The sequence below is a fragment of the Schistocerca gregaria genome, chromosome 10 (assembly GCF_023897955.1).
Source record: "Schistocerca gregaria isolate iqSchGreg1 chromosome 10, iqSchGreg1.2, whole genome shotgun sequence".
Lineage (NCBI taxonomy): Eukaryota > Metazoa > Arthropoda > Insecta > Orthoptera > Acrididae > Schistocerca > Schistocerca gregaria.
In genome coordinates this window covers 69,863,491-69,886,016 of record NC_064929.1, presented here as the reverse complement: position 1 = coordinate 69,886,016, position 22,526 = coordinate 69,863,491, and positions in this window count along the sequence as shown.

The following is a 22,526-nucleotide window of genomic DNA, read 5'->3' as shown; positions in this document are numbered from 1 at the left end:
ACGTACTGTCAGAATAAAAGCCCTACTTGTGAATGATCCATTCGCACATACCTTCTGCAGTCTGGAAATTATTACGCTGTGCCCATACCTCCCTAGGATGGTTAGAGCCTAGAACGTCAACAATTGGGTCTTCAGTAGGTTGGGGTTTCCGGGTACTCGTGGCTTGCCGCTCACGTTTCCACTCACCGTCGCGGTTGAACCCTGTGGAGAGCATTTGGGCTCTTACCTTATATACTAGTCTTCTGGATTTGAGGCGGTGCCTTGGCACCGAGAGTAAATCTCCCTAAAAAGAGATTGGCTCATTTTTATAAAGTGTACGGCAAATGTTAAAGTGAAATAGTTTTGGTAGGAGTAAATCTGACTCTGCCACTAATAGTTCCCATAACTGCATTCAAATGAACGTCGCTGCGGAGCAAAGATGGTGAGCAGTAGTCTGATGCAGAGTATCACAACGCAAGGGATGATCTACAGAAAACTGGCGTATTGGCTCCTCGTGTACTGCCTGCCGACTTCTTCGCCAGGTTCGCCCGTGTTTGTACCTTGTTAACTGTGTTGGGGAGTAGTTTGTTGTGTGTCAGCTTCCTGTCTTATGTAGCAGCATGCTATTTTGGTTCATTGTCGTATTTCACTATGCCAAGTGGCAAAGTGTGGGCTGATCTTGCTGTTTTTAAACGATTAGAGAGATGATAAAGACATACCTCTGTTTCACAAACATTAGTCACCCTGTCTCAGAATGTTCATAGAGTTGAGTGAGGTTGTATGTTAGGTGTTCGTCACATTCTGATGCGAAACTGCGGACTGGAATTTGCGGCTCGCCTGCTGATTAGAGACGGAATAATACTGGAGCGAGAACAGAGCCTTGTGGTAAGCCATAGTAGATTACATGCAATCTACTCTTTTTTCGCATTTTGGTTTACTTTAAACCGCCGACTACATGACATCTTGCTTAACTTATTGCCTATTGCATGAAGCGTCACCGTATAAGCATATAGATGACTTTTTAGTGGCTGAACATACCGCGATAAATTAGGATGATTGTATGTGTAAAGTCACTACACTAATTCAGCTGTTCAGTTTTTCAGTTGTCATACTGGCACCGAAACGGGGTAAGCTTTCAGGTCATTCTGACGGTCACGGGTTGGGGATGAGGGGGCACTGGGAAGGGATTTTGCAAGTAGCTCATACCAGTAAGGACGACACACAAATTCCTGTTGTTCCCGTCTGCTTCCTCAGCTACTGGATTAATAGTTGTTTAGGCGAGATGTAATATCGGAAACTGGGATGGCGACAGATTCGACTGCCTGACTACTGAAAACACATCATCACCGAAAACTGTCCGTTGTAGTGGTTAATGGATGCATCATGAACAACGTAATCTCTGGCAGCGCCATCAATTGAACACAGAGAATACTTAGGCAGTAAACAGTGCCTGTTGGATTTCGTCCTGGCATGTTAAACCGACATTTGTTTAATGAATTTCCTTTCATTTCGCCAGTATGCAACCAGCATACAACTTCCTTGTCTGGAACTTGCGAGAGCACTGATAGGTCATGAGATTTGCACTACAAACGTTTTTGCCGCAATGTTAGCTGAATGACGAATCTGGAACGTCAGTACCCACCTTTTGTTGCATTGCTCTCCCACAAGTTGAAAGTCTGCGTTCTGTTTTCCCAGGTCCTACGTTTTGTATAGCGTATTTTTTAATATCCACTGTTGCCTTCCAAAACACAGTCTGTCACCTCCTTCCATACACTATGCTATCAAAAGTATCCGGACACCTGGCTGTAAATGAATTGGGGCATGGTAGCCCGTTCCTCACATAGTGCTGCACTAAGGAGAGGTATCGATGGCACCAGCCGGTCGCGGTGGTCTCGCGGTTCTAGGCGCGCAGTCCGGAACCGTGCGACTGCTACGCTCGCAGGTTCGAATCCTGCCTCGGCCATGGATGTGTGTGATGTCCTTAGGTTAGTTAGGTTTAAGTAGTTCTAAGTTCTAGAGGACTGATGACCACAGCAGTTGAGTCCCGTAGTGCTCAGAGCCATTTGAACCATTCGATGGCACCAAGTCGGCGTTCCAAAACATCCCAGAGATGTTCTATAGGATTCAGGGCAGGACTGTGTGCAGGCCAGTCCATTTTTTTTTTTTTTGGTCATCAGTCTACTGACTGGTTTGATGCTAACCTCTTCATCTCAGAGTAGCACTTGCAACCTACGTCCTCAATTATTTGCTTGACGTATTCCAATCTCTGTCTTCCTCTACAGTTTTTGCCCTCAACAGCTCCCTCTAGTACCATGGAAGTCATTCCCTCATGTCTTAGCAGATGTCCTAACATCCTGTCCCTTCTCCTTATCAGTGTTATCCACATATTCCTTTCCTCTCCGATTCTGCGTAGAACCTCCTCATTCCTTACCTTATCAGTCCACCTAATTTTCAACATTCGTCTATAGCACCACATCTCAAATGCTTCGATTCTCTTCTGTTCCGGTTTTCCCACAGTCCATGTTTCACTACCATACAATGCTGTACTCCCGACGTACATCCTCAGAAATTTCTTCCTCAAATTAAGGCCGGTATTTGATATCAGTAGACTTCTCTTGGCCAGAAATGCATTTTTTGCCATAGCGAGTCTGCTTTTGATGTCTTCATTGCTCCGTCCGTCATTGGTTATTTTACTGCCTAGGTAGCAGAATTCCTTAACTTGATTGACTTCGTGACCATCAATCATGATGTTAAGTTTCTCGCTGTTCTCATTTCTACTACTTCTCATTACCTTCGTCTTTCTCCGATTTACTCTCAAACCATACTGTGTACTCATTAGACTGTTCATTCCGTTCAACAGATCATTTAATTCTTCTTCACTTTCACTCAGGATAGCAATGTCATCAGCGAATCGTATCATTGATATCCTTTCACCTTGTATTTTAATTCCACTCCTGAACCTTTCTTTTATTTCCATCATTGCTTCCTCGATGTACAGATTGAAGAGTAGGGGCGAAAGGCTACAGCCTTGTCTTACACCCTTCTTAATACGAACACTTAGTTCTTGATCGTCCACTCTTATTATTCCCTCTTGGTTGTTGTACATATTGTATATGACCCGTCTCTCCCTATAGCTTACCCCTACTTTTTTCAGAATCTTGAACAGCTTGCACCATTTTATATTGTCGAACGCTTTTTCCAGGTCGGGAAATCCTATGAACGTGTCTTGATTTTTCTTCAGCCTTGCTTCCATTATTAGCCGTAACGTCAGAATTGCCAACCTCGTGCCTTTACTTTTCCTAAAGCCAAAGTGATCGTCACCTAGCGCATTCTCAATTTTCTTTTCCATTCTTCTGTATATTATTCTTGTAAGCAGCTTCGATGCATGAGCTGTTAAGCTGATTGTGCGATAATTCTCGCACGTATCAGCGCTTGCCGTCTTCGGAATTGTGTGGATGATGCTTTTCCGAAAGTCAGATGGTATGTCACGAGACTCATATATTCTACACACCAACGTGAATAGTCGTTTTGTTGCCACTTCCCCTACTGATTTTAGAAATTCTGGTGGAATGTTATCTATCCCTTCTGCCTTATTTGACCGTAAGTCCTCCAAAGCTCTTTTAAATTCCGATTCTAATACTGGATCCCCTATCTCTTCTAAATCGACTCCTGTTTCTTCTTCTATCACATCAGACAAATCTTCACCCTCATAGAGGCTTTCAATGTATTCTTTCCACACATCTGCTCCCTCCTCTGCATTTAACAGTGGAATTCCCGTTGCACTCTTAATGTTACCACCGTTGCTTTTAATGTCACCAAAGGTTGTTTTGACTTTCCAGTATGCTGAGTCTGTCCTTCCGACAATCATATCTTTTTCGATGTCTTCTCATTTTTCCTGCAGCCATTTCGTCTTAGCTTCCCTGCACTTCCTATTTATTTCATTCCTCAGCGACTTGTATTTCTCTATTCCTTATTTTCCCGGAACATGTTTGTACTTCCTCCTTTCATCAATCAACTGAAGTATTTCTTCTGTTACCCATAGTTTCTTCGCAGCTACCTTCTTTGTACCTATATTTTCCTTCCCAACCTCTGTGATGGTCCTTTTTAGAGACGTCCATTCCTCTTCAACTGTGTTGCCTACTGCACTATTCCTTATTGCTGTATCTATAGCGTTAGAGAACTTCAAACGTATCTCGTAATTCCTTAGAACTTCCGTAACCCACTTCTTTGCGTGTTTGTTCTTCCTGACTAATGTCTTGAACTTCAGCCTACTCTGTCTTGAACTTCAGCATACTCTTCATCACTACTATATTGTGATCTGAGTCTATATCTGGTCCTGGGTACGCCTTACAATCCAGTATCTGATTTCGGAATCTCTGTCTGACCATGATGTAATCTAATTGAAATCTTCCCGTATCTCCCGGCCTTTTCCAAGTATACCTCCTCCTCCTGTGATTCTTGAACAGGGTATTCGCTATCACTAGCTGAAACTTGTTAGAGAACTCAATTAGTCTTTCTCCTCTTTCATTCCTTGTCCCAAGCCCATGTTCTCCTGTAACCTTTTCTTCTGCTCCTTCCCCCACAACTGCATTCCAGTCGCCCATGACTATTAGATTTTCGTCCCCCTTTACATATTGCATTACCCTGTCAATATCCTCATACACTTTCTCTATCTGTTCATCTTCAGCTTGCGACGTCGGCATGTATACTTGAACTATCGTTGTCGATGTTGGTCTGCTGTCGATTCTGATTAGAACAACCCGGTCACTGAACTGTTCACAGTAACACACCCTCTGCCCTACCTGCCTATTCATAACGAATCCTACACCTGTTATACCATTTTCTGCTGTTGTTGATATTACCCGATACTCATCTGACCAGAAATCCTTGTCTTCCTTCCACTTCACTGACCCCTACTGTATCTAGATTGAGCCTTTGCATTTCCCTTTTCAGATTTTCTAGTTTCCCTACCACGTTCAAGCTTCTAACATTCCACGCCCCGACTCGTAGAACATTATCCTTTCGTTGATTATTCAATCTTTTTCTCATGGTAACCTCCCCCTTGGCAGTCCCCTCCCGGAGATCCGAATGGGGGACTATTCCTGAATCTTTTGCCAATGGTGGGATCATCATGACGCTTCAACTACAGGCCACATGTCCTGTGGATACACGTTACGTGTCTTTAATGTAGTGGTTTCCATTGCCTTCTACATCCTCATGTCGTTGATCATTGCTGATTTTTCCGCCTTTAGGGGCAATTTCCCACCCCCTAGGACAAGAGAGTGCCCTGAACCTCTATCCGCTCCTCCGCCCTCTTTAACAAGGCCGTTGGCAGAATGAGGCTGACTTCTTATGCCGGAAGTCTTCGGCCGCCAATGCTGATTATTTATCAAAATTTAGGCAGTGGTGGGGATCGAACCCGCGACCGAAGAAGTTTTGATTATGAATCAAAGGCGCTACCCCTAGACCACGGGTTCACTACAGGGATGTTATTGTCGTGTAACCACTCCGCCACAGGTCGTGCATTATGAACAGGTGCTCGATCGTGGTTGAAAGATGCAATCGCCATCCCCGAATTGCTCTTCAACAGTGTGGAGCAAGAAGGTGCTTGAAACATCATTGTAGGTCTGTGCCGTGACAGTGCAACGCAAAACACAAGGGGTGCAGGTCCCCTCTGTGAAAAACACGACCACACCATAACACCACCGCCTCTGACTTTTACTGTTGGCACTACACACGCTGGCAGATGTCGCTCACCGGGCATTCTCCATACCCACCCCCTGCCATCGGATCGCCACATTGTGCACCGCGATTCGTCACTCCACACCACGTTTTTCCACTGTTCAGTCATCCAATGTTTACGCTCCTTACACCAACCGAGGCGTTGTTTGGCGTTTACCGGCGTGATGTGTTGCTTATGAGCAGGCTCTCGACCATGAAATCCAAGTTTTCTCACCTCCCATTTGCAGTGGATCCTCATGCAGTATGGAATTCCTGTGTGTTGGTCTGGATAGATGTCTGCCTATTACATATTACGACGTTTTTCAACTGTCGGCGGTCTCTGACAGTCAACAGGCCTGTACGCTTTCGTGTTGTACGTCTCCCTTCACGTTTCCACTTCACTATCACACCGGAAACAGTGGACCTAGGGAAGTTTACGAGAGTGTAAATCTCGTGCACAGACGTATGACACAAGTGACACCCAACCACCTGACCACTTTTGAAGTCCGTAAGTTCCGCGGAGCGCCCCATTTTGCTATCTCATGATGTCTAATGACTACTGAGGTCGCTTATATGGAGTACCTGGCAGCACATTGCGCCTAATGTCGAAAACGTATGTTTTAATTACATACTGTAAATGTTTTTTAGAAAATCATATTAGCGGAAAAAATAGAAGAGACAATAAAAATTGTTTTGAATAACTTATATACTGTCGTATCAGCAATTAATTATATTTACGAGTTGTTGTCAATAAGAGAATAAATTTGAAAGTATGCAATTAAAATTATATCCTTCTATTCTGTGAAAGTATCAGTGATAAGATTGTTCTAAATTAATTATTCAGCAAACGTGCATCTGACTGCGTCTGTGAACTTGCACTTCTGGCAAAATGGAGGAGTGCAAGAAACATGTGTTTGATTCAGCAATCAAGTCTAACAGAATAATGCCGTTTGTGCACTGGCATTAAGATGGTACTGGAAAATTAAGTTTTGGCCCTGATGTTTACTTGGTTCTTTCATTGGTGGGTAACTTTAAGTCACTACTCATTTTCATATTCAACACAAGCCAAGAATGTGGATTATGATTCAGGCTGTTAGATTGATCTCAATATATATATTGTTAAATTTTTAAGTCATATACAAAACCTATTATTTCAAACATTTTCGTAGCACGAATCACTCTTACAAAAATTTTTACAAAACGCTTACTGCGTCAGACCTTGGACATAAAAATTCCAACTCTGAACATTATCTAACATAATCCAATTTGAAATGATTATATATCTTCTCTCATTTACGTGCTAAAGTTTCGTTAGGGGCAGCGACCTACCTTAACGCTGTCACCACGCGTCTGCTTCCTCCGGGCACCTACCTGCGACTCGCCGGTTTTTTACTGTGCGCGCCCGGCTCTCTTAACCATCAAAGATCCTCCTAGTGAAAGATATTATACTCGTTCCACCTTGCGGTTGGCAACTACCGACTATTTTCTGTAGCTATCCTGATCAGACCTTAGCACATACCTTTCAAATTGTCAATCACTGTGCTTCAAATTGCCTCACTGTGTTTCAGGTACTGTTTTATTCTCAACTACGATAGTAATTTTGGCGTTAATTAAGCATTGGTAATCAGAAGAAAATACTTCGCCTTATTCGCTATTAATTACATGTCAGTATAGCGAAGTGCATGTAGGTAGCTGTTATTCCAATTACAAGTGTTAGTCGTTAAACTAAAGAGTAAAATTATTAACTGAAATGCTACACCCATAGCATGTTCTCATTTCGTGCTTGAGAACAGATCTTGTTACAAAGAGAACTGAACGATACCACAAGGAAAGTTTTGTACGTATGAATGGCTGGCATTGTCAAAGCTGAACTCTCCAGTGGTCCAGTCCTCCACGACCAATGGAGAGTGATTCTTTGACAGTTCGGGCTACTCGTGTTTTCAAAATGTGACAAAAACCATCAAAGTAAGTTCGGCCTAAGATCCCGAGACGAGGTTACAAACTGAATTGATCGATACCGCACAGGAAATCTTACAAGCATGAGTGGCTGGCATTGTCAAAGATTAACTCTCCGGTGCTCCAGTTCGCCACGAGCAGTGGAGGACGAATCTTGACGATGCAGTCCATTATGCAGGTGAAACATGACAAAACCCATTAAACAAACTTCGGCCTAAGATACCGAGACGGAAGCGACAACCGTTTTGCCATACAAAACCCGCACGTCGCCCAGATGCAGTGCCGACTGCCGCTTACAACCTGTGCCGCACCTTGCGCCTCAGTCCCTGCGGCAGCAGTGGAGAGAGTGTAGCCTCACAGGGAGGAGGAGGCGTTTACCGGGCAATAACAGGCCAGCAGCTTGTGCGCTCAGATAACGCCCGTGATGGATACCGGCAGAGGCAGAGGCGGCTGACGTATCGCAGCCGTGGAGTGCGGAGGAGAGGGGGAGGGGGGGGGGGGGGAGTAAATCGGGTTACACGTGGCTTCACCTCCACTCCCATCCTGTCGTATCCGCGCGTCGTAAATCTTTCAGCTTACCTGTTCCCTTCCACCCGGCGCTCCCCTTTTGAAACACGCCGAGAAGAAGCCTGTGTTCTTAGCAACAGCTTTATGCCTCTTTTTATCCTGTTCTCAGCCCAAAGTGTACGTGGATATGAGGGGAAAGAATAATGTGCAAGCCGCTAAGCAGCGTAAGTCTGCACTGTGCAGTAGTTCTAGCACGTGCGTGTTGCATGACCTTATGAACGTAAGAAAAGGTGTCCTCTACAGATTTTCATGCGCTACTGTAGCAGGTCTCGAGGTAAAATGATCAAATTAGATGTTCATCAACTAGTGGGCCTGCCATGTCCAGACCATCTGCTGGCATTCTCCGGGAGCCTGACTAGCGCAAATAAAGATATTGTAGCATTTCTGGCTTAGTCAGCCATCATAGTAGGCTCCAAGAAGCTGTTTCCACTGCAGTGGAGATGCAAGAAGTATATACACTCCTGGAAATTGAAATAAGAACACCGTGAATTCATTGTCCCAGGAAGGGGTAACTTTATTGACACATTCCTGGGGTCAGATACATCACATGATCACCCTGACAGAACCACAGGCACATAGACACAGGCAACAGAGCATGCACAATGTCGGCACTAGTACAGTGTATATCCACCTTTCGCAGCAATGCAGGCTGCTATTCTCCCATGGAGACGATCGTAGAGATGCTGGATGTAGTCCTGCGGAACGGCTTGCCATGCCATTTCCACCTGGCGCCTCAGTTGGACCAGCGTTCGTGCTGGACGTGCAGACCGCGTGAGACGACGCTTCATCCAGTCCCAAACATGCTCAATGGGGGACAGATTCGGAGATATTGCTGGCCACGGTAGTTGACTTACACCTTCTAGAGCACCTTGGGTGGCACGGGATACATGCGGACGTGCATTGTCCTGTTGGAACAGTAAGTTCCCTTGCCGGTCTATGAATGGTAGAACGATGGGTTCGATGACGGTTTGGATGTACCGTGCACTATTCAGTGTCCCCTCGACGATCACCAGAGGTGTACGGCCAGTGTAGGAGATCGCTCCCCACACCATGATGACGGATGTTGGCCCTGTGTGCCTCGGTCGTATGCAGTCCTGATTGTGGCGCTCACCTGCACGGCGCCAAACACGTATACGACCATCATTGGCACCAAGGCAGAAGCGACTCTCATCGCTGAAGACGACACGTCTCCATTCGTGCCTCCATTCACGCCTAGCAACAGTGTCCCTAATTTGCTGGGAAGTGGCGGTGCGGTCCCCTACGGCACTGCGTAGGATCCTACGGTCTTGGAGTGCATCCGTGAGTCGCTGCGGTCCGGTCCCAGGTCGACGGGCACGTGCACCTTCCGCCGACCACTGGCGACAACATCGATGTACTGTGTAGACCTCACGCCCCACGTGTTGAGCAATTCGGCGGTACGTCCACCCGGCCTCCTGCATGCCCACTATACGTCCTCGCTCAAAGTCCGTCAACTGCACATACGGTTCACGTCCACGCTGTCGCGGCATGCTACCAGTGTTAAAGACTGCGATGGAGCTCCGTATGCCACGGCAAACTTGCTGACACTGACGGCGGCGGTGCACAAATGCTGCGCAGCTAGCGCCATTCGACGGCCAACAGCGCGGTTCCTGGTGTGTCCGCTGTGCCGTGCGTGTGATCATTGCTTGTACAGCCCTCTCGCAGTGTCCGGAGCAAGTATGGTGGGTCTGACACATAGGTGTCAATGTGTTCTTTTTTCCATTTCCAGGAGTGTAGATGACGAAATGTGGTGTGAGGTACCTGTGACAGATGTTAGATTCGGTACCATTGCCGTGAGAAAGACCGCCTGCATAATGTTATTGCACTGTGATTGGCTGCTGTGTTATTATTGTTATTAGTTAAACTACTCATTGGAATGACTTCACTTTTTAATATAAACATCTCTCAACAGCTGACTATCAATCAGTCATTTTAGAATTATTAAAAACAATTTAAATAAAAAACAAAAGACTGACGAAATTGCAGAGGGAGAACTTCGGAAGCACTTCGGAAGCGTTCGGGTCACGCCTTTTCTGGTATGGCGCGCGAAGTTTTTCGGGCTGTTAGTCGCTCTGGATTAGGCAGTCGAGATGTACAGCCATGCTGTCTGTGGCAGGATGTGTTTGCCAGTATCTAGTATGAAAAGATTCACTCCGGTAGTCGTGAGGCACAGACACGTGCCTCAAATAGTGTAAAGATACATTTTCGTAAACATTGTGTTTGCTCGTGTAGTTTGCTGTATCAGAAGGTGTTGTATTAAGATCATGTAGTCTTCTGGTGTGGCTATATTAAAATACGCGAGTGGCACCCCAAAGAAGTGATACATTATTTCAGAACAGATCCTCGCTAAAACTCAGTTTCAGCCTCAAGATACAGAACCTACCACCTGCGTGCTGTTTTCTGCCCTGGAGACATCAACTTGAAGACAGCACGCTCGTGAACTATAACAGAGCCTTCGTATTCCACACAGTGCAGTGGAAACAACTAGGCGCCTCACGTGTACTGCATGCACAGAACAAATGTGGTCAGTGACACGTCGTCTGCAGTAATGCAGGGGAGGTAAAGGAGGATGATCGTTATTAACACAAACAATCAATTCATTCTCCCTTTCTTGCCGTAATAGACAACTCTGTTCCCTATTCCGTTGACTATGAGAGGAATTATGGCCACGCTAGTACTTCGGATGTTCGTCACTTATCGTATGTCGGTGCTGAAGCAAACAGGCAGACTCGTGCACTGGCCAAGAAAGCGTGCAAATGGAAATGAAAGTTAGATTTCAGTTTGCTTAATACGATGATTATATTCAGGTACAATTAGACATTTATTATAACTTAAAATATGATTCTCTATTTGCTTAATACGATGATTATATTCAGCTACAATTAGACATTTATTATACCTTAAAATATGATTCTCTATTAATTTTCCGTAATCAAAAACAAGTGGGTAATGTTAGGACAAAGTACCCTCCGCCGTGCACCGTACATGGAAATTTAGGAAATTTGTGGTAAGATCTTATGGGACCAAGTTCCTGAGGTCATTGGTCCGTAAGCTTACAGACTATTTAATCTAACTTATACTAACTCCCGCTGAGGAGCAGGCTGCGGTGGCCGAGCGGTTCTAGGCGCTTCATTCCGGAACCGCGCTGCTGCTACAGTCGCAGGTTCGAATCCTGCCTCGGGCATGGATGTGAGTGATGTCCTTAGGTTAGGTAGGTTTAAGTAGTTCTAAGTTCTAGGGGACTGATGACCTCAGATGTTGAGTCCCATAGTGCTCAGAGCCATCTGAGCCATACGCCCATGCCCATGCCGAGGCAGGACTCGAACCTCCGATGGGAGAAGCCGCGTGAACCGTGACAGGACGCCTGAGACAGCGCGTCTTCGCGGCTCGCCCCGTACATGAATTTGCACACTTCTGGCTTCTTACTGCATACAGCTTTACTCCCACCTTCATCAGAGTTGCGGTGACGCCATTTTAGAAATATAACGGGTGATAAAAAAGTTCTTTCGATGGCCATGCAGTCCAGAATCGGTATTCCAGTCACGGGAAATTCTCGTAATTATTAAGGCAATCATCCCAACGACGCACCATGTGGGAGATTCCCGTTTGGGGAAACGCCGTGTCCTGTACGATGAAGTCCGCCGCTGCCTGCTGCACATCTTCGCCCGACTGGAGTCATCGACCATTCGAGGCCCTCTTTAAGGAACTAGAGGAGTGATAATCGCATGGGGAGATGGCACGACTATAGGGTAGGTGCTGGAGTGTCTCTCACGTAAGTTGGCGTAACTTTGCGTTACGACATTTGCAGCTGCTTGGTTGTTTCGGCGGAGCGGACAAACAGCAGGACCATCGGTCCCATCAGATTAGGGAACGATGGGGAAGGAAGTTGGCCGAGCCCTTTCACAGGAACTACCCTGGCGTTTACCTAAAGTGATTTATGGAAATCATGGAAAACCTAAATCAGGATGACCGGGTGCGGGGTTTGAGCCGTCGTTCTCCCGAATGTGAGTCCAGTGTGCTAACCACTGCGCCACCTCGCTCGGTACGACATTTACGATATGGGGACGTTTGTTATCATGAAGCAATAGCAGTAGCCTTGTCGTACCATTGCACAACGTTGTTTTTCGACAGACATGCTGTCCCATACACATTCTTTTTTCTCCGATCGATGTCTACCGGTGTTCGTCCTTCGGTAGCCAAGGAAAGAGTAACAGCGCCATGGTCCTGTTTGGGAGCATTTGGTGATAACGTCTCCGTGGCTCACGTTTCCGCATTTACCGCAAGTACGTCGGAAAACACGAATGCAACACTGGTGCTTTGCCTACATGTCGGTGATTATATAGGAACTTCGGAGTCGCGCTACATTGCACATAAGCTACAGCAACACCCTCAAACTTGAACTTTGCTATCGAAGCTTACAACTAAAACTACGTTACTGTTCGTAGATAGGTTCATAAGTAAGATGAATGTTTCTCTTGGTTCTTACGAAATATCACATTAACTTAAGTCAGCAGCTCGTGGTCTAGTGGCTAGCGTTGTTGCCTCTGGATCACGGGGTCGCGGGTTCGATTTCCGGCCGGTTTGGGGATTTTCTCTGCCCGAGGGCTGGGTGTTTGTGTTGCGTTCATCATGTCATCGTCATCATCATCATCATCATCATTCGTGACAGTAGCTAGATTAGACTGTGAAAAAAGAAAATCGACTGTGTAGAAAGTGGAACTTCGTACGGGCGCTGACGGCCACCACACTTCAGCGCCCCACAAACCAAACATCATCATCAACATTAACTTAATCTATAAGGCTGCTCTTTTCCAACAGAAATATTTTTTAAGTATACTACCAATGTTGAGTGCTTATTTTCTGACAGTTCTGTTCTTGCTTTACTTTCGAAATCAATGGAACTTCATTGTTTTCCAGATAAAAATATTCATTAAACATTCATCGCCTGCTGGGTTGCGACCTGCAACATACTATCACTTCGATATACCAGGTGTAGAAGTATGAAACTGGAATTTCCCTATAGACGGTGCTAGCAGTCAGTGTACGGTTCGTGAGACTACGTCTGCAGCGCCATTTGCTTCTTGTAACGGCTGACGACGAATGTCAGCGCACAGTATTCCAAATTCTATACATTGGTATCTGTTTCAAACCCGTAAACATGTCGAGTTTTGCACCTACGAACTACGACTTGCAGAGAGCATCGGTTTACTGTTCATTTGAAGAAAACTGCTGCAGAATCGCATCGGATGCTCGTCGAAACTTTCGGCCGAGATGCTCTTGGGAAAACACAGTGTTCCGAGTGGTTCAAAAAAATTTAAAAGTGGTGATTTTGACGTGAGAAACGACGAGCGCGGTAAACCACCGAAAAGTTCGAAGACAATGAATTACAGGCGTTATTGGATGAAGATGATACTCAGATTAAACAGGAACTGGCGGAACAACTGAATGTAACACAGAAAGCCGTTTCTCTTCGGTTGGAAGCTGTGAAAAAGTGCAGAAAGTGGGAAAATGGACTCCGCACCACTTGTGAAGTGCTGCTCGCCAGACAGGTGATGAAAACTGGATATATTCTGAGAGTTCTAGGCGTCGTGGGTGAATCCAAGCAAACCATCGACATGCACTGCAAGACCGAATCGCTTTCAAAAGAAGACAAAGCTCTGTGTTTGGTGGGGTTAGAATGGTGCCACCTATTATGAGTTGCTAAAACGCACTGAAACCGTTATCACTGATCGCTACCAACAGGAAATGATCGATTTAAATCGAGCATTACGCGAAAAACTTCCGTAATATGGAGAAATGTAACACAAAGCTATACTGCTGCATGAGAACGCCCCGTCATACACAGCAAAACGGATCAGGGAAACGATCGAAGCCTTCAGCTGGAAATACTAGGCCATGTGTCTTATTCTCCAGACTTGGCTCCGTCCGATTATTATCTCTTAGCATCACTGGGATACGCTCTACCTGAACAAAGCTTCAGTTCGTATTAAAATGTATGGAAATGGTTCGCTGACTGGTTCGCTTCAAAAGAGGAACTGTTTTCTTCGGCTGGCATTCATAGCCTGCTGGAAAGGCGGGAGAAATGTATAAATAACAATGGAGATCACTTTGAATAAAATATTGTTTACCAGTTTCAAACAACAGACGCGTACTACCTGGCAGATTAACACTGTGTGCTGGACCGAGACTCGAACTCGGGACCTTTGCTTTTCGCGGACAGGTGCTCTACCAACTGAGCTACCCAAGCACGATTTACGCCCCGTCCTCACAGCTTTAATTCCGCCAGTACCTCGCCTCCTACCTTCCAAACTTCACAGAAGCTCTCCTGGGAACCTTCTGTGCGCTTCTGCGAGCTGCAGATGATGATGACGAAATTCGGTTTGTGTGGGCGATTAAGTGCGCCGTTATCAGCGCCGGTACGAAGTCCCAATTTTACACAGCTCAAGCTAGCCATTCTCACGGATGATGATGGTATGATGATGGTGATGATGATGATGATGATGAAATGATGACGAAAACACAAACACACAGTCCCCGCACAGAGAAAACCCCATGTCCGAAAGAAGAGACACCATATCTACATAAGTATATAGTTCTGGCAACACCGCCCATGACCTTCCTCTTCTGTGCGCATGCACACACATTCCCCGAACTCTTACGTCACTCGGTAATAATGTGTTGCACGAGTAATGTGTGTGTTGGGGTGAGACACTACGAATGTAGAGTGTGGACGTTAAGTTGGGAATGTGGGTCTCACAGGGAGCGTGCAAGGGATAAGTCCCTGCTGTCGCACTATCCTCTGTGTCCTCGGTGGCTCAGATGGATAGAGCGTCTGCCATGTAAGCAGGAGATCCCGGGTTCGAGTCCCGGTCGGGTCACACATTTGCACCTGTCCCCGTTGATATATTTCAACACCCGTCAGCAGCTGAAGGTATTAAATTAGTTCTCATTTCGTAAGAATGAGGTAGGCTTGTCTGTTGTGAACAGCACAACAGCAGATACCGTAAGCGAATGGAACAAGTTTCCAAACGAGACACACAGGGCATACCGTTGACATTTGCAATGCCGTGCGCTATTTTCAGTTCAATAGAAATACAAAGGTAACTGGGACAAGAACCAAATTTAACAGCAGAACGTCTTCCAGTCCAGACTGTATACCAATTTGGTTCCTTTCACAGTATGATGCAATAGCTCCACACTTCAGTCACATACAATCGTTCGCTACAGGAAAGACCCGTACGCACTGGAAAGTTGCACAGGTCACGCCTATATTCAATAAAGGCAATAGCAGTAATCCACTGAATTACAGCCTAATATCATTGACATCTATATGCATCAGGATCTTGTAACATATATTCCGTTCGAACATTATGAACTACCTCGAAGACAACGGTCCACTGGCATCCAGTCAACAGGGACTTAGAAAACATCGTTCTTGTGGAACACAACTAGCTCTTTACTCACGCGAAGTGTTGAGTGTTGTTGACAATGGATCTCAAATTCATTCCGTATTTCTAGATTTTCAGACGTTTTTGACACTGTACCACACAAGCGGCTTGTAATCAAATTACGCGCTTTTGCAACTGTCAGAGAAGTCACAGTTCGCAGTAACTGACGGAAAGTCATCGACAAAAACGGAAGTGATTTATGGCCTTCCCCAAGGTAGAGTTATAGATCCTGCGCTGTTCCTTATCTATATAAATGATGTAGCTGATAATCTGAGAAGGCGTCTTAGCTTGTTTGCAGATGACGCTGTCGTTTATCAACTAATAAAGTCATCAGAAGATGAAAATAGGTTACAAAACAATTTAGAAAAGATATGTGTATTGTCCGAAATTCGGCAGTTGACTCTAAATAATTTAAAGTGTGAGGTCATCCATATTAGTGCTAAAAGAAATCCATTAAACTTCGGTTATACAACAAATCAGTCGAATGTAAAAGCCATAAATTCAACTAATTGCATAGCAATTAGAATTACGAAAAACTTAAATTGGAAAGAGAACATAGAAAATGTTGCGGTGAAGGTGAACCAAAGACTAAGATTTATTGACAGAAGATGCAAAGGATCTACTAACGAGACCGCCTACACTACGCTTGTCCGTCCTGTTTTGGACTACTGCTGCGTGGTCTCCGAACCTTACGAGATAGAATTAACGGTGTTCATCGAGAAAGTTCAAAGACGAGCAACACGTTTTGTATTATAGAGAAATAGGGGGGGGGGGGGGGGGGGGGTGTCACCGTCACGACACAGGAGTTGGGGGTGATCATCTACATGTACATCATCGATACTCTGCAAATCACATTTCAGTGCCAGGCAGAAGTTTCATCGCACCACCTTCACAGTTCTCTATTACTCCGATCTCGTATAGCGCGCGGAAAAAATGGACACCTATATCTTTCCGCACGAGCTCTGATTTCCCTTATTTTATCGTGGTCATCGTTTCTCCCTACGTAGATCGGTGTCAACAAAATATGTTCGCATTCGGAAGAGAAAGTTGGTGATTGGAATTTAGTGAGAAGATTCGGTCGCAAGGGAAAACGCCTTTCTTTTAATGATGTCCAGCCCAAATCCTGTATCATTTCTGTGACTCTGTCCCCCATATTTGGCGATAATACAAAACGAGCTGCCTTTTTTTGAACTTTTTGGATGTACTCCGTCAGTCCTATCTGGTAAGGATCCCATACTGCGCAGCAGTATTCTAAAAGAAGACGGACAAGCGTAGTGTAGGCAGTCACCTTAGTAGACCTGTTACATTTTCTAAGTGTCCTGCCAATAAAACGCAGTCTTTGGTTAGCCTTCTCCTCAAAATTTTCTATGTGTCCCTTCAATTTAAGTTGTTCGTAATTGTAATACCTAGGTATTTAGTTGAACTTACGGCTTTTGGATTAGACTTATTTATCGTGTTAATACAAAGGCGTTTCTTGTTGCGCCGGGATCTTCCCAACTTTCTCTTCCCAATGGAAAATACTTTGTTTACACCGAGATACTCAGGGAGAAACGATCATCATAAAGTAATAAGGCAAATCAAAGCTTGGACTTAAAGGTATATATGTTCATTTTCTCGTAGCTCTGTTCGAGATTCGAATAATAGAGAATTATTGTGAAGGTGGTTCGGTGAACCCTCTGGCAGGCAGTTAAGTCTGATTTGCAGAGTATGCATGTAGATGTAGCTGTAGAAATGCAGTAGCTCTGTAACGAACCTCTGGAGAGCGTGAGTTCCTTAGAGCAAATTACTCAGACGTTAATCCCTGAGCTACCTCCGAAAGTTCGTCAGTGGCCGTCTGGTTCATCCTGTAGATTGCGATAGCTTTGCAGTCTAGACTACTGTTTCAAGAAAAAAAAATTGCGCAGGGGTAGGCAAAAATATGTAAACGCGTAAAACAACACACAAACATACATCATACGCTACAGGAAAGCGGTTAGAATTCAAAACAGCTTCCAGTCTTCTCGTTATGGATAAAATACAGGTCCTGTATGGTTTTCGATGAAATCTTATTTCACTTTTTCCTGGAAAATAGAGGCAATTTCAGGTTACGATGATGAAAGTAGATAGCGATCAAGTTCTCTTCTCTCCAGAGTAGACAAGAAAGGTTCGCCGGCCGACGTAGCCGAGCGGTTCTAGGCGCTTCAGTCCGGAACCTCGCTGCTGCTACGGTCGCAGGTTCGAATCCTGCCTCGGGCATGGACGTATGTCATGTCCTTAGGTTAGTTAGGTTTAAGTAGTTCTAAGTCTAGGGGACTGATGACCTCAGAAGTTGAGTCCCATAGTGATTAGAGCCATTTGAACCATATGAACCTCAAAGGTTCGATAGTATTGAGTTCTGGTGAATCTGTTGTAGGAGGGTTGATGCGACAATTCATCCTCGTGCTCACAACACCAGACATGGAGGATCCAAGCTGCGTGAATAGCGGACCTGTTTTCTTGGAACACAGCATCAACTTTGGGCTACAAACATTGTACCATGCGATGCATCAGCCCGAAAGGTTACATAAACTTCGGCACTACTGCAGCTTTAGAGAGAAACCATAGGCCCCAAGAAATACCATTCACTGACAGATCAGATCATATACGAGTTCCCGCCGTGTTTCAGTTCTGGCGGCAAGCAGTCTGCATCGTAGGCTTGCAACGTAAACTCAACGAGAAGTTCGATAAAGTATGAGCCAAGACCCGTCCGACGAAATGACTTTCTCCCATCGCTGCATACTGCAGGTTTTATGGCTTCACCGCGACGTTTTTCTGTTACGAGCATTTGCATCACTGATAAGAGGGTTTGCAAATACAGCTCGCCGGCAGTTTGTGCTTACGGAGCTCCCCTTGTGTTTCTCTGCCGCTGAAAAGGTCCGTCAGAGCGACATTCAGTTGTGGAGTACCTTTTGTAGCTCTCTACTTCTTATTTTCCGCCACAGTAATCTTCAATGGCCGTCTGTCGCCATCACTCAGCACGCAATCTCGTCAGAGTTTTGAGTTATCGGATGTTTCTCCCCCTTTTCCTGTAAGGGGTATACATCTTCGATACGATACCTATTGAAACAGCAAATACTTCGGCTGCCTTTATTACTGAAGCACCCACAAGTGTCGATAGTTTGCTGGGGTTGGAATTTACTTGGCTCCGACATACCGCACTCACAACTACACGGAACATTGTCTGACCATGACTTACAATTCCAACGTATTGAGGACGTTTTACAGGTGCTGCTCGTGGTAAAACACAAGAGCGCAACCAGCAGGCTGTGGTAGCGTCTGCATTTATGTTCAAGCATGCATTTCTCGCTGTGTTTCTATATTTTTGTCCATAGAGTGTAACTCAACTGTGCAGGAATGGCATCTCTGATGACTTCCACGTCGGAGAGATGCTTAACCCTTCCCGTCCATATTTCTGATTCGAACGGAAACGCCACTAAATGCTGAAAGAGTCTTCTGTCATGTGTGGGTGGACTTAGCCGCATTGTAGGGAACTGGGCTCTCCCACAGTGGATGAGACCGCAAGCATTGCCAGGGGAGGAGGGAAGGGAGGAGGGAGAGGGCGGACTCCTGAGACACAGAGCCACCCACCCTCCCGCTCTGATACAAGATTTGCCGACCCACCCGCCCCTGATAATATGCTAAGTGAGAGCGGCCGCCTGATACCGTCTAAGCCCCTCTAGCAGCCCCCGAGTCCGCGCGGCGCCGTATGAATATTCAAGGTGTCGGCTGCCGGCGTCCCGAGGAGGCGCAACGCTGGATTGATGGTTGGATGGGCAACCAGCGGCCGGAAGGAAGCCGCCGTGGACAGTCCTCGTCCACCTGGCTGATCGCACTGGTGGCTGTAATTAATGCCTGATGATGGAAAGCGGCTCTGCCCGCTCTCCACGCCTACTGGAGCAGGTCCGACACTGCGGCATCACGGGCTCGCCCTGCCACTGTGCAAAGTGGCGTCCTGCTACTGGGGCGTTCAACCAACACCGACTCAAAGGAAGGCCGCGGCGCTTGTTCGTGACATCACGTCAGCTAGGCACGGCGAACGCCAGGTCTGTTACAGGCATACTCGTAATGGTGGTGTCTCCCTCTCTGACACAGGAAAACGTGAAACTATTGGCGCTACTTGATCAACACACATTGTTCTGCAATCAATTAATTGTGCAATTCATTAACCTTCTTAACAAATAGTGTACTCCTGAACTTAAATTTCCGCCTGTTTTAAGGATCGACATACAAAAACAACTTCATGGTCGAGCACCAACAGAATTCGTGCTTCTTTACCTTATTTGTAAATCTGAGGAAGTTACGTTTGTACTGAGTTGCTTTTACAAGAAACTGATAACATATTGGTGCTCTTCTTTAGGTATCTTGGTTGACTATGGGGTGAGGAGCACTGAATGTTAATGAAATATCTTGCGATTGTACACGTTGGGGGAGGGGATGGGGGACAGAAGAAGATGCAAAAGAGAGATACTTGTTTTATCAAATAATTTTTTTTCATCTTATAAAGTTTCTCCTTTCAGTTGCAAGAGGGGAATATTTATCTTTTCTAATGTACATGTTTAAAGAAAGTTTAAGCTCAGCATTATTTTCGATGTGTGAAGCTATTTTGTTTCCTGTTTAGAATTCCTTTCGTTGAAAACGACTGTTACCTAATGACTGGCAACAATTGGACATTTACACATGTAAATTAGTTCACATTTCCTGTGACGATGTAAAACGAAAATAAATAAAAAAATAACTAAAAGAAACGAGTTAATTGTGAGGGGTTTGGAGTAAGTTTCGATATCAAAATGGATCAAGTAAATATAGTTACTTGAATGTAAAATTTCCGAATCTTGCAATGGCCCAAAGCATCTTCTCATATTGATCTACGTTTGTTTCGACAGGATTCAGTAATACAGAACTATGATCTTCATTTGTAGCTTTACGATAGTAAGAAAATCTTTCGTCTAAATAAAACTGCAGAATCCAAAACAATACCAAATAATTTTGCCCAAAAATATGAGATTTATATTAACAATCACGCCTGCAGCAGACCTGGCGTTCGCCGTGCCTAGCTGACGTGGCGTCACCGACAAGTGCCGAGGCCTTCCTTTGAGTCGGTGTTGGTTCAACTGACGCGTCACTGAGAGAAACCAACGTGTGAGGCGAACATACCGGCCTTCGTCACATTTACGCTGTATAGGAGTAACCCATTGAATTACAGACCCATATCACTCTCCTCAACTTGCAGCAGGATTTTGGAGCGTATACTGTACTCGAACAGTATGAATCACCTTGAAGAAAATGACTTACTGATACATAAACAACACGGATTCAGAAAATACCGTTCTTATGCAACACAGCTAGCTCTTTATTCCCATGAAATAATCAGTGCTGTCGACAAGGGATCTCAGATCGATTCCATATTCCTAAATTTCCAGAAAGCTTTTGATACCGTTCCTCACAAGCGACTATTAATCAAATTCCGTGCATTCGAGTATTGTCTCAGTTGTGTAACTGGATTCGTGATTTCCTCTCAGAGAGGTCACAGTTCATGGTGACAGGCGGTAAATCATAGAGTAGAACAGAAGTGATACCTGGCGTTCCGCAAGGTAGTGTCATAGGCCCTTTGCTGTTCCTGATTTATAGAAATGATCTAGGTGGCAATCTGAGCAGCCCCTTTCGATTGTTTGCAGATGACGCTGTAATTTACCGTCTAGTAAAAGCATCAAACGATCAATTCCAATTACAAAATGATCTAGAGAGAAGTTGTGTATGGGGCGAAAAGTGGCAACTGGCACTAAACAAAGAAAAGTGCGAGGTCATCCACACGGCTACTAAAAGATATCCGATAAATTTTGGGTATACGATAAATCGCACAAATGTAAGGGCTGTCAGTTCGACTAAATACATAGGAATTACGAGCAACTTAAATTGGAAAGACCACAAGATAATATCGTGAGGAAGGCTAAATAATGACTGCGCTTTGTTGGCAGAACACTTAGAAGATGCAACAAACGCACTAAAGAGACAGCCTACATTACATTTGTCAGAACTCTGCTGGAATATTGCTGCGCGGTGTGCGATCCTTACCAGGGGCGATTGACGGAGGACAAAAAGTGCAAAGAGGGCAGCCCGCTTCGTGTTACTGCGAAATAGGGGTGAGAGAGTCACTGGTATGACACGCGAGTTGGGGTGGCAGTCACTGAAACAGGCGGTTTTCTTTGCGGCGAGATCTAGTTACGAAATTTCAATCACCAACTTTCTGTTCCGAATGCGAAAATATTTTGTTGACACCCACCTACGTAAGAAGAAATGATCATCATAATAAAATAAGAGAAATCAAAGCTTCTTGGTCACCCACACTCCGTTTCCTCGCGTGAACCACCCAGCACTGATAAGTCACCCTGGGGAACACCCACACATCTTATAGGCAGTTGTGTACCAGACACTGGTTGTGATAACATCGGTATCTCGGCGTGAACTGTCCTTGATAACCTATTGGTGCGGAGTATTGTCTTGTCAGGAGCGAAGAAGTAACACCGGAGTAGGTTGGTGAGGACGGCTAACTGACTTCCAACATGGACTATTCATTGGATGTCGCCTGGGTAACGAATCCATCAGCAACTTTTGAACCCTTCTAAAGCTTCCCAAGTCTACTGTTGGTGACGTGACTGTGAAGTAGAAATGGTAAGGAAGAACCAAATGGTTCAAATGGCTCTGAGCACTATGGGACTTAACAAATGAGGTCATCAGTCCCCTAGACCTAGAACTACTTAAACCTAACTAACCTAAGGACATCACACACATCCATGCCCGAGGCAGGATTCCAACCTGCGA